Genomic DNA, 18,025 nt, shown 5'->3' with positions numbered 1-18,025 from the left:
CCTACCTTACCTGTTAACAAGTGTATTTACCTACTCTTTGCTCTGCAGTCGAAATGCAATGACCCTTTTAAGTACACACACATGTGAGCTCAGAAAAACAGAGGCAACAGAATGGGACACAAGCAGCTCCCTGATCAGGATATAATGAACCAGGAGGAGTTCTAGAGATTGTTTTTATTGGGTTTTGGGGTTTTTTAAAGATTGTTTTTAGTTGTCTGAAGAGCGTTCTCTGTGAACCTAACATCCTTCTAATTCATAATTGTTTTCCTGTGAGCTGTATACTATTTGCAATTATTTTTTAATTCTTGAATTTTTGAAGTCAGTGCTCAAAAATAACTTGGTTGATAGATAAAGCATAAAAATCACCTAGGCCCAATTTCAATTTAAATTGCAAGTAACCTAATATTCAAAATATATAAAGAACTAATATAACTCAACACCAAAAAACCCAATTGGATTAAAAAATGGGCAGAGGGCCTGAAAAGACACTTTTTTTTCAAAGAAGACATACAGGTGGCCAACAGACACATGAAGAGATGCTCATCATCACTCATCATCAGGGAAATGCAGATCAAAACCACATGAAATAACTCCTCACACCTGTCAGAATGACAAGAAATAACAAGTGCTAGCGAGAATGTAGAGAAAATGAAACCTTCGTGCACTGTTGGTGGGAGTGCAAACTGGTGCTGCTACTGTGGAAAAGAGTAGGGAGATTCCTAAAAAAAATTAAAAATAGAATTACCATGTGACCCAGTAATTCCACTGAATACTTACCCAAAGAAAATAAAACACTAATTTGAAAAGATAGATGCATCCCTATGTTTATTGCAGCATTATTTACAGTAGCCAAGATATGGAAGCAGCCCAAGTGTCCATCAATAGATGAATGGATAATGTGTACACACACACACACACACACACACAGAGAAATATTATGCGGCCATAAGGAAGGATGAGATCGTGATGTTGGATGAGTTTAGAGGGTATTATGCTAAGTGAAGTAAGTCAATCAGAGAAAGACAAATACCATGTGATTTCACTCATATGTGGGGAAAAAATGAATAAGCAAACAAGCAGAATCAGACCTACAAACACAGAGAACAGACTGACGGTTGCCAGACAGAAGGGAGTGAGGGGAATGGGTGAAATGGGTGAGGGGCGGTGGCAGGTCCGGGCCTCCCGTGATGGAATGAATAAGTCACAGAAGGGAAAGGCACATCACAGGAAACAGAGTTAATGATATTGTGATGGCGCTGTGTGGGGACGGATGGTATGCATGCTTGTGGTGAGCACGGCCTAACCTACAGACATGGGGACTCGCTCTGTTTTACACCTGAAACTAATGTAACACTGTCTGTCAACCAGACTCAAATAAACAGAATTTTCATCCCCAAATAAACAAATTGTAAGTAACCTTATTCTATTAGAATGTTAGCGACCTAAATATTATTATTCTATGATTGGCATGAATACATGCAGTTTGAAGAGGCTGTTTACAATCTTTTGCACGTTGATAAGATTTAAGGTACAAAGAGTCACTAAATAATATGAGTCATGTTGTCTGACTTCAGCTCTAGACAATATTTGTGGCTTAAAATGAATGAAAATTTAAATGATATGAGGAGCTTGTGAACCATGCCCTTGGGACAGGGAGGAGGGTGCTGCATACCTTTAGTAAAAACTTTGAAATTGATTTTGTGTGCATGAATCACCACTGGATTTTCCACAACCACAGAAAGAGAGAGAGAACTATAAATAACACATAAATGACTTTTTATTTCCTTAAGCGCCATTTAAGGAAGAGAAACCTTAGTTCAGAAATGCAGAATGTTTTCAAAATAAAGCAGAAAACGGTAAAAACTCACATTTCAGGCTAGGATGACAGTCACACCTGAGACCTAGAGTCCCCTCAGTTAACACTGAAAACACGGCCCATCCGCATACAATGAACAGGCACCCAGTTTAATCTTGATGGGGTGACTTAAGGGCTGTGCGACTTTGGCAAAATTATTTAAACTGAGTTTCCTTTTCCTCACCTGAAAACCAGGAGTGAAAAGTATTCTTCTTTCGTCTCTGTGTGAGGCACAGTGGCCACGTGGCTGAAGGGACAGCAACACAGCGGACACGCAGCGGTCTGTCCACACTCACGTCACTCACGCCAGGACTGCTGGCATTCTGGGTCAGTGAAGGTTCATCAGTGCGCGCGGAGCGTCCACCATGCATGATGCACAGCACCTGAAGTTTTAGAAGACGTGCACAACGTAGAAGATGCAACCTTCCAGACACAAAGCAAGGGGACACACACACTGACCGGATCCACGTTCTCTCCTGTAGAATGGCAGAGAGATGCAGGAGCTAGGGCAGAGAGGTGGTCTGTCAGCTGGAGGCTGTGAATTCTCACGGGGTTCTGCAGGGGTTTGGTGAGGGGCTTGGACTGGCAGAGACAAGGGCAAAGAGCACTGTGGGTGGACAAAATGGCACACATGGCTACGCACAGAGGTAAGCAGGATGTTTTCCGGTTGACAAATCACATTCTTTCTGGTTTTAATGCATTCACAGGAGTCTCCCCCTTGACCTTTCTCCTCGCCAGTCTTGACTTTGAGTATGGGGTGCAGGGGTTTTCACAGTGGCTGAAGGTACGCAGTTAGCTAGATATGCTGCCAGATGCTTGGGCAGAGGCCCAGATGTGTTGGCAGTCTGTCTGCTGGCCAAAGAAAGGAAGTAAAGGGACAGAAAGAAGTCAGAACGTGGTCATCTGTAAGGGCCGGCACCACCCAGAGATTGGTGGTCTCCCTCCCTCCCTCTCCCTTCTCTCTCCCCATCTCTCCCTCTCTCCCCCATCCCTCCCCCTTCCCTGCTTCCCTCCCTCTCTCCCCCTCCCCATCCCTCTCTTCCTCTTTCTCCCTCTCTCTCCCCCTCCATCCCTCTCTCTATCTCTCTCCCCCTTCCCTCTCTCTCCCTGCCCCTTCCCTCTCTCTCTCTGCCCTCCTCCCTCTTCCCCTTCCCATCTCTCTCTCTCTCTCTCCCTCTCCCCCCTCTCACTCTGATATACTCTAAGAGAGAATCTGATTAGTTCATTTAGAGAACTCTCCAACATAGAATTGCTCCTCCTGCATAAAGTTTTCCAGCAAGCCTAGAAACAGCTCCCTTTGGGTCAAGGGTCCCACTAAATTAGGTGGCCAAGATGATGCTATGGTGGCCAACATAAAGTATGGCATAAGGAGTCAGTCCTGGGCAGGTGGCTGTGGGCAAGGTGCCATGGAGCACAACATTAACTCCTCTAAGATTCTGGGCTGTCTCACAGTCTTCAGTGAGGTTGGCTAATCTTCCTATTAGAATATAGAAGATGGTATAGGATGGCCAGAGGGACAGGCAGCAGTCAAGGTTAACAGTTCCCAAGAGAATAGCCCTTAAATCAATCACTTTTGTGCTAAGGAGCTTTCTTGTTGGCTGATGTGTCCCTACACAATTGTGCTGCATTATACACACTCATATGGAAATTAAATGAGAATGATGACAATAATGACTAATATTTATTTAGTAGCTAGGCTAAATAATCTTATTTTATTTATGTAACAATATATAACTACATTTTATTATTATTTTCATTCCTTTCTTACAGATAATAAAACTGAAATTCAGAGAAGTCAAGTCTCATTTGCCAGAGCCAACAAATGGTAGGTATAAGATTTGAGCCTCATTCTTTCTGGCACCAAAGCCCATGGGCTTAATCACTTATCACTTTTCAACTAAAAGGAATAATATGGGGTTGGGGGGAGAAGCAGATCTCACAGAAGAAACCAGAGACTAGAGATCAACACGGGGGGATATATGAAGAGGTCAACACTCAAGACTGAAAGATTCAAAAGATCTCTATATAACACTTGGTCAGTGCCATCAGTCTGGTAGGGGACAAACACCAGCCCAATGGCTTTCTGCTGGTGGTGACTCAGGAACTTGTTTGCTTTGAGAGTCCTGGGGCAGCAAACAAAGACCGGCCTCAACGGCCAAGCTGGGAGAAAATGAGAATTGTCCCAGACTCATGATTTCCTAGAGAGGTATTACTCCAGTACTTTTCACCTGCTGATACATGCTAAAGCATTTTACAATAATCACCAATAGGCATCTTGAAAACTAAGTATATGCTTAGTTGTACTGCATAATTCTGAACTTGATCATGTCTTCACTACAACAGATTTTGTCTTATATAACATAAGCCAAATTTGTCCAGATCAAAATTAACATCCCAAAGTGCATATTGGCTTCTATTAGACAAGTGGTAATTACACATAATGCTACTAGTCACCATTTGGGTAAACCTGCCCTAAATAATTGCTGGGTAAGAGCTCTTCAAACTTTGGGCAGAACAAAATGCCAAGTCAAAATAAAGAGGACTTGTCACCCAGATCTCCATTCTCTATAAAATGACCAACAATAAACCAACCAGGAGAAAAACAAGAGACTCAAAACAAGCAAAAATAATTAAAGGTTTGTCAAGATCCCGTTATAAGGTCTAGAATATTGTTATCAAGGTAAACATTTCACTGTTTCTGTTTTGAAGAAAGTGTCACATTAGGAAAATAGTCTAACATAATATTTTTCTTTAGGTTACTGGAAGCCACTGTGGGGCTACCAACAGAAAGTTGGCACCACTCTACTGTGGGATGAAATGCCCTCCACTTACGGCTTTTTCTCTTTTACATACCCACAGCATATAATTTTCACCATAGAGACATTGAGCAATGCATTGGGTCTATGTTTGTCTGGTAAGAAGCCTGATGAAATCTCTGTATTTGCTAAACCATTGGAGGGTTTCCCTGAACTCCTAATTCCAGAGAACTCATGAAGGGAATAGAAATTGGGGTATTGGTATTGGAATTGGAGAGCATGCTGGAGCTCTCCTTGACCGCTCCCCTCTGGTCCCAGCCCCTGCAAAGCCACATTTCTTGGGCTTTTCCTTTTTTAAGCCCAAAGAGTAAGAATTCAATACAGACACTAAACTGATCTCCGGACCTCATTCTATCCCCGCTGGCTGCGAAAAACAAAACACTCCTGACCTGACTCTTCACCATTTTGACCAAATTCCTATTAGTGGTCACCCGTCTCCTCATTGGACGAAGCCACAGGGACCCATCAAGCCACTGGGTAGGAAAGTCCCCTAGTTGAATAATCCAGATCTGAACCATTAATCAGGAGACAAAACCCGGGGTGGCAAGTCATTTCCAGGAGGCTGAACAAGGGGGTGGCGAATTGATAGAACATTGCTCATTGCAGGTCTGAGAGGCTGAAAAACAACGTAATCGTGCCTGTGTCGGGGCTGGCCCATTCCATTGTGATAGCCAATGAAGGCTACAGAGAAAAATATTATGACTCACATCCTGGCATCAACATGAGACAACACCTCAAGGTTAATAAAGGAAGTAAAAAACAAATATCAAGGCAATGCCAAGATGTATTTTTAATTTGCCTTGGAAAGTTGGGCATATTCTCTTTTTCGTCTTACAGATGACTTTTTTGAAGAGTTGACATTCACACAACATCCAGGTGCCAAAATGGCCCTCGTGCCTGGTTCGGTTCTCTTCACTCTTTGTCAGACACATCCTAGGGACAAACATGTGTGTACTGCTCTGCTTTTCTGTCCTCTCTTCGCCCACTGAGCCATCTGTGTGTCCCACTGGGGCAGGAACCATCCACCATGCCTGGAAGTATGGGTGTGTGCTTTCTGTATCCCAACCAGCATCCTTCTGACTTTTCTGCCACTGCCCATCATTCCTTATATACATATTAGATCAAAACAGATGAAATTGCCATTTTTGTACATAAACATGGTCAATACAGGTGCTTTTAAGAGGTCTGGCCTGACATTGGTGTGTGAGTATGTGTATGTATTATATAATGTGTCTTTGCATGCGTACACGTGTGTGAGGCAGAAGCACTGTGCATGCTTTACTCCAATTAAATCTACAATATCCTGTAAGGCAGGTCCATTTCTTTGAGGTATGCACCTGAAAACAAGAGCTAAGAAAATCCAATAACTTGTTTCCCCGAGGTCTTTCAGGATTTCAATTCTGATTTCTAGCCCTGGGTCACATGCTCCCTAGTACGGGGCCTACTGCATGGTCTACTTGATTCAGACCACCGAATCCTCTGGACTTCAGAGGCTCCTTGAGAAGAAAGCTGGCTGAGTGCTCCCAAGCTTGCAGATGTCTCCTCTCACATCCTTTCCCAGGACATGGTACCGCACAAGGGAAGAAGTCAGCATGTCCCGTGTGTGCTCGGCCCCTTAGCAAACATCGCTACAATTAATGTGGAACGTCTCAAAGACTGAATGCTGCTTTCTCCAAGAAACTTTGAATAAATTCTTCAAGTCATTTTTTGGTGGGGGCAGGAAGGGAAGAACCAGGTTTGGGCAAAATCTTGCATTTATTTTAGAGAAATGCTAGTTTTCCCAGAAATTTGAAGGGAAAATGTGCTTATAATATAGTTGAGCAAAGGTGTCCAAACACTGTGAAATCTAGTTTCTCTCCTCTCCCAAATTACAGAGCGTGAGAAGTGGTTTCCCAGCTTTCTGCTTCCTGCTCCATGCATTTTGGGAAGTGAGACCACAGGAGTCTAGATTTACATTGTTGGGATTTTTTTTTTTTTTTCCAGTAAATGCTTATACAAATCCATCCTTTCCTGTTGGTTTTTGACTAGTTTGTTTGCAACTCAGATTCTTGGCTGAAGTGAAGTTATTAAAAAAACAAAAAAAGCTTTCACTCAATTATGAAACACTGTGTTAAGCCCTATTTACAGCTCACATGTTTTATGACCACTAGCAGCAAGAGAGCTGGCTTTGCCTGAGAATCCCAGCAGCCTCAGGACCCTCTGAGCACGGAATAGGACATGAAGAAGTCAACGTAACACAGACCAGCAAACCAGAGTGAGGCACTAGGACGATGTCTGTGCCAACAACCTCGTTCATTAACTGAAAATAGAAGGAGAGGGAGAGTCACCTTGCCAGTGAGAGAACCCTTCGGGATCATGGTTTTCTCAAACTGAGTTCATCGCGGGCTTGCTAGTTTATTCTCAGGGGGTCTGCAAGTTTCCTGAGAGACTTTTTTTTTTAATTTTCTGTTTTCATTTTAACGGTCGCCTAAAAATAATCAGTGTAAGATTATGTGGATGCCCACCTTGTAACCAAGAACTAGGCATGATTTCGGGGTCCATGTTTGTAGTTGTCCCTACAAATGGCTGAGAATTATTGAAAAAAATTAAAAAACACAGGAAGAACTGAACAGGCCTGGTAAAAGCTAACTGATGTAATGAGCATTATAGGGGGGCTTCTGGTGCGGCAGAAAGGTGGGAGAAACGAGGCGTTCCACCTGTACGTGAATGAGGGCAATCAGGACCATTTTCACTTGGCGAGTCATGACACGGTTGCGGCCAAGTGGTACGGACTATCGCATTAATTTAATGTAGCGGATTTAAAACCTGTTGGGTTTATGGTGTTAAACGTGTGTGTTCTGTAAACTTGTCTTCCTTGGGCAGCCATAAAAGAGCCGCTGCTCTATGGACGTGTGAGTAGTGTCAGGAACGTACTGGTTTGCTAGAGCACCTGTAACAAAGTACCGCAGACTGGGTGGTTCCAACAACAGAAACCATCATCTCACGGTTAGGCCAAATCCAGATGTTGACAGGCCCGTGTTTCCCCAAAGGCACTAGGGGAGGATCTGTTCCAGGTCTTGCTTTGGGTAGTTCTTTGGCGTGTGACTGTGACTCCGGGCTCCACATGACGCTCTCCCTGTGTGCACGTCTGCACCCAAACTCCCCCTTTCTGTAAAGACACCAGTCCTATTGGACGAGGGACCTGCCCTACTCCATCCAGTATGACCTCATCTTCAGTAAGAACACCGGCCACAACCCTATATCCAAATAAGGTCACATTTAGAAGTCCTAGGGGTTAGGACTTCAACATATGAATTTGGTAGGGAGGGGACACAATTCAATCCAAAACAGGAAATTACACAAAAAAAATAATTTGAAACATCATTAAAGAGCCCAAATATTTTTTCCCCTTTAAAAGTGGTCTGCATATTGCTTAATTTTGAGACACCATGCTCAGGATTATATCATCTGGTAAGAACAACAATTTATAACTTCTCATTTGCCCATAAGAAACCTTATAATAAATCTTTAACTCTTAAAAATAAACTCCTGATGGGCCAAACCATAGAAAATCTGGGGAGAAAAGTAGAATTGAATATTTAGTCAGACCTCTTGAAAAGGATGAATCTCTCAACCTAGAGGTAAAAGAAGAATTAAGATGGAAAAAGACAAATAAACTTAATGGTATAAAAATGGAGGAAAAATTGGACACTTTAAAAAGACAGACTGGGGAAAAATATGTACAACACACAGAACAGAAAAGGGGATATGTTTATTTGACAAGGCACAGACAAAATGATAACAGAAGCACAGACTGCAATAGACAAGTAAATAAAAAACAAGAAAAATTTTAGACGAGGAAATGTGAGAAACAAATAGTCAAAGAAATGGGACTTTTTCACTGAAGTATTATTTGCGAACATAGGGGCAGGAGTACAGAGAGAAACCTGGATCCTTCACCTTGCTGCCACCTGCTTAGAAAACACTCTAAGGTTTCTCAAAGTTCAGAAATGTACAGATGACTTAAAAACATGTTTTATTGAGATAAAATTCATATACAACAAAATTAACCACTGTAAAGTGTGCAATTCTGTGACATCTAGTGCGCTCACAGGGTTGCACAAGGAGCACTTAGACACCGAGTTCCTAAACCTTTCTGTCTTCCCCAAGGAAAAGCCTGGGTGCGCTAAACCATCACACTCCATAGTCCCCCAGCCCCTCAGCCCCTGGCAACCACCAGTCTGCTTTTTGTCTCTTTGGATTTGCCTCTTCTGGATATTTCCTATAATGAATTCATATGATGTGTCATCTTTCGTGTCTGGCTGCTTTCATGTAACACTGTGTTTTGGAGGTTCATCCCCTTAAAGCATGTACTTCATTCTGTGTGATGGCTGAATAATATTCCACTGTGTATACGTACCAGAGTCTGCTCATCTATTCCTCCGCTGGTGGGCATGTGGATTGTGTCCATCTCTTGGCTATTGTGAAGAGTGCTGGTACAGACCACCTTCAGGAAAGAAAGAAATCCTATCTTTTATTCAGTCATTCTAATTCAAGAATTCTCCCCAAAGAGAATAACCTAAAGTCTGGAAAAACCTATATCCTTCTGTTTATGGCAGGGTTATTAGTATAACTGGGAAAAAAATATGGTTGTAATAAAACCCAAGCTGACTGGTGGCTCTTGGATCCTGCTACCTGGTCCCCATGGACTCCACTCTTTCCCCCTAAAATTTATTCTTCCAATAAGAGCCTGAGCAAATGTCTTCTGACAGGTGGTCAGGATATCTCACTTCCTGGCTAAAATCTTTCAATTATTTTCCATCTCATTCAAAATAAGCCCGAGCCCACTCTCACTGCCTATGAAGTCCTGAGCTGTCCTATCCCAGCCCCATCCATACACGCCCTGTCTTCCCCTCTGCGCACAACTCGGGCTTCCCTTCTGTTCCCGAATGACTGTAGATGTTTGCTGTTCTCCTCCAGGTCTGTCATGTTCCTCCTCTTGGTCTCACTCCCTCTGCTCCCTCCTCACTCACTCACCACTACAGTCTGACCTTTGTCCTACCACTTAAGCAGAAGTGCAACTGGAAGTAACTCATATAAATAATGTCAAAATAAACATCCATTTGTCACATGTTCATGAGGATCTCCGAAGATGATGATAGCCTTAAAAATAAATTGCTAAAAAAATAGTTTAAGACATGTTTGAGCTTTTCTGCCAAGCCACCTCTGGGAACTTTTATGTTTAGTGTCTCTCACTGGTTAGCTTCCTCCCTCTTCCGCCCCCCCTCAGGAGGGGTAACCAGTCTCCAAGGTGTAGGCAATTTTCTGGCCTCAGCTCTTCTCTCTGTATTGTTTCCCTGGTGACAAAAGGCGGTACAGGTCCCAGCTCTGCTCTGGCAACTCAAGGTTGGGGACGTGGAGTGCCCCGGGAGCCAGCGTCCTCAACACCGAGGCACGTGTTTTCATGCAAGGAAGCAGCAGCACAGGAAGTGGTTAAAGTACCTCTGGGATAGCTTGATCAGCAGAGCATAGAGTTGACTTATCCCCAGTCTGATGATATTTACCACCTGGAGAAGACACAAAATCATGTGAGGAGGCTGGATCCCTAATGATAGATGGGGACCAGGTGCTGGGCAAATTCAAATAACCTGAGCAATCTTGAGAAAGAATGAGAACCCTGGAGGAATCACTGTGTCTGATTTCAAACTATATTACAAAGCTAGAGTAAGTAAAACAGTGTGGCATTAGGACAAACAGCCGCAGAGATCAATGGGACAGAACAGGGAGTCCAGAAGTCACACTTACATGCTCAGTTGATTCACGGCAAAGAAGCCAACAATAACAATGGGGAAGGGACAGTCTCTTCAATACTCAGTGTTGGGGGAGCTGGATGGTCACAAACAAAAGAATGGAACTCAAATACCATCTCATAGAAATCAATTCAAAATGGATTGAAGACTTAAATGGAAGACTTGAAGCCATAAAACTCCTACAAGGAAACATAGGCCATAAACTCCTTGACATGGGTCTTAGTGATGATTTTTTGAATCTGACACCAAATGCAAACACAACAAAAGCAAAAATAATTAAGTGGGGCCACAACATTAAAAAGCTTCTCCACAGCAAAGGAAACCATCCATGGAATGAAATGACAACCTATAGAATGGGAGAAAATATTTGCCAATCATATCCCTGATAAGGGGCTAATATCCAAAATATATTTAAAAACTCATACCACCCAATAGCAAAAAAGCAATCTGATTTTAAAATGGGCAGAGAACCTGAATAGACATTTTTCCAAAGAAGACATAGATTTAGCCAACATGTACATGAAAAGATGCTCAACATCACTCATCACCAGGAAATGCAAATCAAAACCACCATGAGATATCATCTCACGCCTGCCAGAATGGGTAAAATCAACAACCCAAGAAATAACAGGTGTCGGTGAGGATGTGGAGAAAGGGGAACCCTCGTGCTCTGTTGGTGGGAGTGCAAACTGGTGCAGCAGCTCTGGAAAACAGTAATGGAGTTTCCTCAAAAAAATGAAAAATAAACTACTGCATAATCCAGCAATTCCACTTTTGGGCATTTATCTAAAGGCAACAAAAACACTAACTTGAAAAGATGTATGCCTTCCCATCTTATTGCATCATCATCTACAATAGCCAAGATATGGAAATAACCTAAGTGTCCATCAAGGGATGAGTGGATATATATATATATATATACTGAATAATATTCCTTTATATATATATATATAAAGGAATATATATATTATATATATATAATTCATTATATATATATATATAAAGGAATATTATTCAATCATAAAAAATAATGAAATCTTGCCCTTTGGAACAACATGGATGGACCTCTAGGGCATTATGCTAAGCAAAATAGACAGAGAAACACCAATACCATGTGATCTCTCTTATATGTGGAATCTAAAAACAAACACAACCAAGCTCATAAATACAGAGAGCAGATTGGTGGTTGTCAGAGGCAGGGAATGGGACATAAGAGAAATGGTGAAGGGGGTCAAAAAGTAAAAAGAAAAAAAAAGAATAAGGTCTAAAAACATGTGATGATTAAAGCAATATATATATTCCCTTAAAGTTACATATGCGTCTATTTTATATAGATGCACATATATATACTGTCAATATAAATCATGCATGTCATATATACATAGTCATTATATATGTTTGTGTGTAGTTACTATAAACTGCATATTATAGAACATACCCTAAATTGAATTTTTTAATATAGTAACTGAAAACATTTGAAGATACAAAGAGTGAATTGAGAGAGTATAGGACTATTATTCTTGATTTTTCAGCACAGTTTTAAGGTGATTTGCTCATTTGCTTAACTAAATCCAAAAAACACATGTTAGTCCCTGAGCCAGAGGCATCAGACACAAGATGATTCTGACAGGGTCTCAGTTCTAATAGCTTAATAAATAATGTTGAGAAGACAGGAATGAAGGAAGCCCAATAAATAGCATCTTCTTCCCCACCAGGCTTCAGAACAAACTGAGAAATAAGATTAAAAAAAAAAAACAATAAAAAGTAGACAAGTAATATATCAACTTTATTAACAACAAAGACTAGGTTGAAGGACAAAGCTTAGTGTGAAAGCCAAATTGGATTTGGTGCACTTTTTTGTCACTATTTTTTACTGTTCTTTCATCCTGTAGTTTAGACCTTGGAACAGCCCAATAGAGGGAAAGTTTGGGTCTGCAAAGTATACACACTTACTTCAGGTCTTTCCTCCCACTGGTCAAAGTGGAGATGAGATGAGAAAAGGGACCAAACACACAACCTCAGGACCGTTAGTGGATTAACTCCACCCAGTTAAGATACATGGACCAAGCTGTCACCCACTGAGCAGGCACTTTCTCCGAAAGGAAAAGTCAGCGAGGAGCAAGATGCCAGGAATGTTAAGGGAAAAATCCTTCTTCACTGAAATGAGTAGAAAAGAGACCTTCACCCCCAAGAAGACATACACACAACTCTCTGTGCCTCAAGTCTGACTATGATACCTGTTCTAAAAGTGGTGTGAACAATGCCTTTTGGAGACACAAAAAAGAAAGGAATTGATGCAGATAGAGGGGAGTAGTACCATATGTGGAGAGGTAGTTGTCTAATTGCCTCAAAAAGATGAGTAGGGTTTGGACAAGTCTACCCAGGAAAAGAATAGTGGGGTGAGGAGCAGACTGAGGGGCAGAGGGAACAACATGACCAAGGTACAAACATGAACATTCATGGAGAGCTAAAGAAACAAGTATCCAGCAGGATGGGGACAGGGTCATTGCAGGAGGCCAATTTCATCTGGATGGTTTTGGGCTTGGCATAAAAAGCAAACAGCTTTCAACTTTTTAAATTATTGAGCAATGTGCAAATGTATTTCATCATCACTCAGGATGGGGTTAAGTTTGAGGGTAGGGGAAATTCAATTAGTGGGTGCCAAAAATGGGGACGGGAATATCTGTTGTCCAGGTTACTTGATGATTTATAAAACAAAAACAAAACAATGATGGACGTTCTGATGTGCCATTTTGAAAGCAGATTTGTCAAAATGTCTCATATCCCAGAATAGCCTGCTTCATATGTATAGAAGGAAGAAAGGAGGAGATAGGGATTTTTTTTTAAAAAAGATTGGGTGAAATTGCAGAGGACTGGAATAACCTTCAAGTGGGTTTATATTTTATTCCCTAGAGAATGGGTAGCAAGAAGAGGGTTTTGAACAGAATTATGATATGATGAGTGCCATATTAGTATACGCATAAAGTGACACTAGCCTTCCAAGAGTTTGTATTCCCATCAGGATCAACATATACGTGAGTAATTCACATACAAGAGCAAGGAAGCATAGGTTGACACATCAGAGTCTCGTGTCAGAAATATCCCCCTGGTGACAGGGTGAGCCCTGGTTGGAGGCAGGGACTCTGCTCAGAAAGTAGCCACGATGGGCCAGGCGAGGGATCAAGAGGATCACAGAGTGGTCAGGGAGAAATGGAACTAAACAATAACCAAACGTCGTATTGCCTTTTTGATTTGTGTGACTTAAAAAATCATTTTCACATTTTGATTCCACATGCTCTTTTTCACAGGTTGTGATGGGAAGTATTCAGACCAATTGCCCAGATGCCAGGCAAACAGCACACTCTTTTGTTGATTTAACTCCAGGATGACCCAGCTGTGAAAAAGTAATTGCGTTGACCAGGCTGTCTGTTTGTACACTTAGAAAACTATAGGTTAGACTCCCAGAGGTTTTTATTTTGCCAGGAATCTGAACCACAGTCAATGTAAAATTATGAAACTTGATGGTCAGGAGAGAAAGATGGTAAGCTCTTCTTGAGAGGAGGGGGGAGAGGAAGTGCACATAACAGAGTGGATTAGAGGCAGTAGACCCATGGATACTTGTAAAGAACTCACTGTCTATAGGTAACTATTCAGCGACCCCTGAAGAGCTCATAAAATCAACTGCCCACAGTGACACTCATTCATTCAATTCTCAAATTTTTTATTGAGTGCCTCCAATGAGCCAGGCATTCTTCTAGGAGCTGGGGATAAATAGAGTAGTAAATATAATAAACAAAGAACACTTACTCTCAAGGAACGTACGTTTTAGTGAGAGAAGGCAGACAACTAACCTTTGAGAACTGGAAAAATAACAAGCTTGGTAGAGGGTGGTAATTATTATGGAGCAAACAGCTTGGAAGGTTGGAGGGGATGGTCATTGCTGGGGTGAGCAGAGCACAGAGAATCTTCCCTGAGAAGTTGACATTTGCATAAAGACCTGAAGGTTGTGAGAGAGTGGGCCCCTGGCTTGCTTAGAAGGCTGCGCTGGCTCTCCGTTACCTCTTCACATCTCCTAGCATATTCGGGGCTAAGGCTCAAGGATACAGGAAGTGCTTATATTTTAGACCAAAGTCGGATGCTTTTCTCTACTTGTAACTCTATCCACAAAACAATAACCTCAGGGGGTTGCAGAATGGTTTGTTCTTCCCAATGCAGGAAGAAGGAGAACATGTTGTTCAGAACTTTCCTCTTGGGGTCAAAACAGAGGCCACTTTGTGGCCTGCATGTGGGCTGGTCTGTGCAGGACAAGGGGGAGAATTTCCTTATTGATTCCAGAATCAAATTTGGAGTAGTTGAACACTTAAGGTTGACATGGGAAAGAGAGCAAACGGAAGCCAGTTGGCAGAAGGCTATAGGCGTTCACTGGAAAACTTTTAGGAACAATTCAAATCTTACAATGTCTATAAAACACTTTGTGCACAAGTAGACAGTGTGTGTGCCCGTGTGTGTGCATGCTTGCGTGTATAGCTGGGGTGCAGGTCGGGAGAGGGCCAGGGGCTTGTGTCCAGTGATGAGGGGCACGAGGGAGACAGCATGCAGGGGTGCAGGATTGGAGAGGCACGGGACCACTATTTGCAGTGTTGGCTTTATTTGATGTAGTGCAGGTCATGTGGTTTGGGTGATGCGTGGACCTTTGTGTCAGAAGGAGGTGGTTTTGATTCTCTGCACAGCTTCCATCAGCTGTGTAGCCTCCGGCCGGCCCTGTAACCTCTCTGAGTCTTTCCCTACACAAAGGGGATAAGAAGACCACCCGGGGCTGCCAGAGCGAGGCAGTAGGCACTGAGTGCACGGCAGCTGTTGTGGGAAGATGTATCTGGCATGGTGCGGGAGCGGACGGGAGCCAGGACAAGCTCAGACAAACTGGCAGGAGGACAGTGAGCAGGTCTTGGAGAGAGAGAGGACTGAGAGTCTGAATGCAGGACAGGGCGGGGCACAGCAAAAGGAGACCCGTGAAAGGCAGGATTCAGCCGATCGCATGAGCCCATCGGAGAGGAAGGAGGGTCTGAGAGGGGCCACCGCTTGCCGGTCAGCGGGAGGCCATGAATGCTGGTCCTGCATCTCCAGGCTTGCGCTCCCCTCCGTGTGCACAGGGCTGGCCACCCCGAGCCTGCTGCCCTCCCCTCCCCACGCTCCCCGACACCCCAGCCTGGTCTCAGAAGTCCTCCCTGGCCACTCCAGGCTTAGCTGTGCCTCCTCCAGCCAGTTCTGCCCACAGGCCCGTTAAGGACCGGGTACTTAACTATGCTGCGTTCTGGGGTTTTAGATCTGACGTCCCTGCGGTGAGAACCAAGGCTCACCCATTTTTCTGTCATTATCTCAGCTGGATGGTCCACACCTACTCACGGCTTCTGTGACCTCACATTCATGGCTTCCTTCACTCCAGATCTTCCCGCAATACTCAAGAATAAGGATATAAATCGCCATGACAACCTCATAAAGAAGAGAGGACGTTTAAGAAAGGTAGGAGAAAAACTAGGACAGAGCCCCCAAAGAGCAAACAAAATCAACTCAGTACAATTGTCCTCATCACTGTAGTCACCATCATCACTGCCCCCTCGAATATTCACTGAACACCTGCCCTTTCTCAGGTACATGGATCATCCCGTTTAGACGTCACAACAACCCTGTAAGGTAGGTACTAACACTTCTCATTCCACAGACAAAGAAATTAACAATTAACAGCTAGTAAGTGATGGGAAATAGAAACTCTGATGTTATCACCTGACTCGTTAAGTTGTGCTAGTAACCAGATTAAAATAAGTGTACTGAGGGAGGGAGGTGAGTATAAAATGGAGCTCAGGGTGGTAGAAAGAACCGGACCAGGAGCCAAGGGCCTGGAGTTGTGTTCAGAGAAAGGCAAGCTCACTAGACCTCAGCTTCCTTCATCTGGAAAGTTAAGAGGTGACACCAGATAACCCTCTAAGACGCATCCCAGCCCCAAAGTTCTGTCTAGAAACTTTGCCTACTTCTCGATGTGGTAAGAGGCTTACTCACATCACTCTTTAATGGAGATGTGTATATTCTAAGGGGGTAATGGAATTATGAGGAGCAGGTTAATCTGGGAAGGTCACATGAAGTTTTGAGAAGTGTTTTGAAACCAGAAAGGAAATGGCATGAAGTGGAGACATAACAGGAGGTCAGGCTAGGGCATGGTCAGAAAAATGACTAAAAGGAAGGAGTGGATGAGTCACGTCCAGGATCACCCGCAGATTTGCCTGGCTGCAGTGGGACACACCATCTCAGCAAGAAATGGGCGCGATTAGTTAAGGAAGGACCGGGTGGTGAACAATCACAAAAGCAAGGCATTGAGGTCCAAAATTAGCATTGGGGCAAAATCTCTACCCAACAAGGTTTTTGAGTTTGTGCAGACAAAAGATTATTAGATAAATTAATGTCTTTATCCATGAACTTATTATCTGGGTGTAATAGGAACATAGCTTTCTAACAGGGGCTTTTGAAAATGAAAGGTAGGGAATAGAACATCGTTCTGGTGTGACATTCTAAAAGCCACCTGAGCCAAGTAAAATGTTTTGGGATACGAGAGTGAGCTTTCCTCAGGGCATGCTTAGGAATGTGTGCGTGTTGGGGGGACAGGGTGTAAAGTGTTATCTGAATGTGGTATGTGCACAAATGTAGGAGGAAATTGTTGAGGTCTGCGTGCTTGTGGATTGGCTTTTTTTTAAATGATCACAGGTATATTTCTTAATTTATTCCCAGAATGTAAAATGAACTAGCCTAACTTCCCCAATGCACCACAAATCTCTTACACTTCACTTTACCTCTCTGAAATCTTAGGATTCAGTAAAAGGATCTTTATTCAAGAGGAATAAAATTAATGAAACTTTGTGAAATTTGTTTTTTGGAAGACAGCTCCACTTCTGAATTACTAGAAAACAGCAGGACTACTTCAATTTCAAATCCTAATATAAATGATTGGTTTTGATAATAAATTTGATAGACTAATTCTTATCAGACTCAAACGTTTTTCCTAGAAAAGGACATCATAAAATATTTATTTTCTATTCTCCTGTTTCTGAAATACATTTTCTTAATTTATAAAAGTGACAAAGGCACATATAAGATTTGGATTTTCACTCATATGTGCAGTTTAAGAAACAAAACAAATGAACAAAGAGAAAAAAAAAAGAGGCAAATCAAGAAACAGACTCTGAACTACAAAGAACACACTGATAGTCACCAGAGGGGAGATGGGTGGGGGATGGGGGAACAGGTGATGGGGATGAAGGAGTGCACCTGTCGTGATGAACACCAGGTGATGTATGAAGTGTTGAATCACTGTATTGTACACCAGAAAGTAATACTACACTGTGTGTTAACTAACTGGAATTTAAATTAAAAGAAAAAGAAAAAAAAAGATCTAGATTCTCCAGTGGATTTATGGAAAAGGTTCCTGGGCAGAGATGGAGAGCTATGTTGGAACGGTAACAGGAAAAGGTACGAATATGAGTGTGTATTTACTACGTGCCAGGCACTGTGCCGGACAC

The 18,025-nt window shown here is 42.6% G+C and overlaps 1 long non-coding RNA gene across 1 annotated transcript; it reads left to right on the top strand.

The window, feature by feature from the left end:
• The first annotated feature begins 1,897 nt into the window (after positions 1–1,897).
• Positions 1,898–7,364, top strand: LOC145716344 (uncharacterized). Its single transcript, XR_014138970.1, has 3 exons — positions 1,898–2,502; positions 3,626–3,680; positions 6,799–7,364. It is a non-coding gene; the product is annotated as an uncharacterized LOC145716344 (long non-coding RNA).
• Positions 7,365–18,025: the final 10,661 nt, after the last annotated feature.

This window comes from Leptonychotes weddellii, chromosome 11 (genome assembly GCF_054177405.1).
Source record: "Leptonychotes weddellii isolate Sample4059 chromosome 11, ASM5417740v2, whole genome shotgun sequence".
Classification (NCBI taxonomy): domain Eukaryota; kingdom Metazoa; phylum Chordata; class Mammalia; order Carnivora; family Phocidae; genus Leptonychotes; species Leptonychotes weddellii.
The sequence above is the reverse complement of the archived record's forward strand: the minus strand, read 5'-3'. Positions and strand labels throughout refer to the sequence as shown.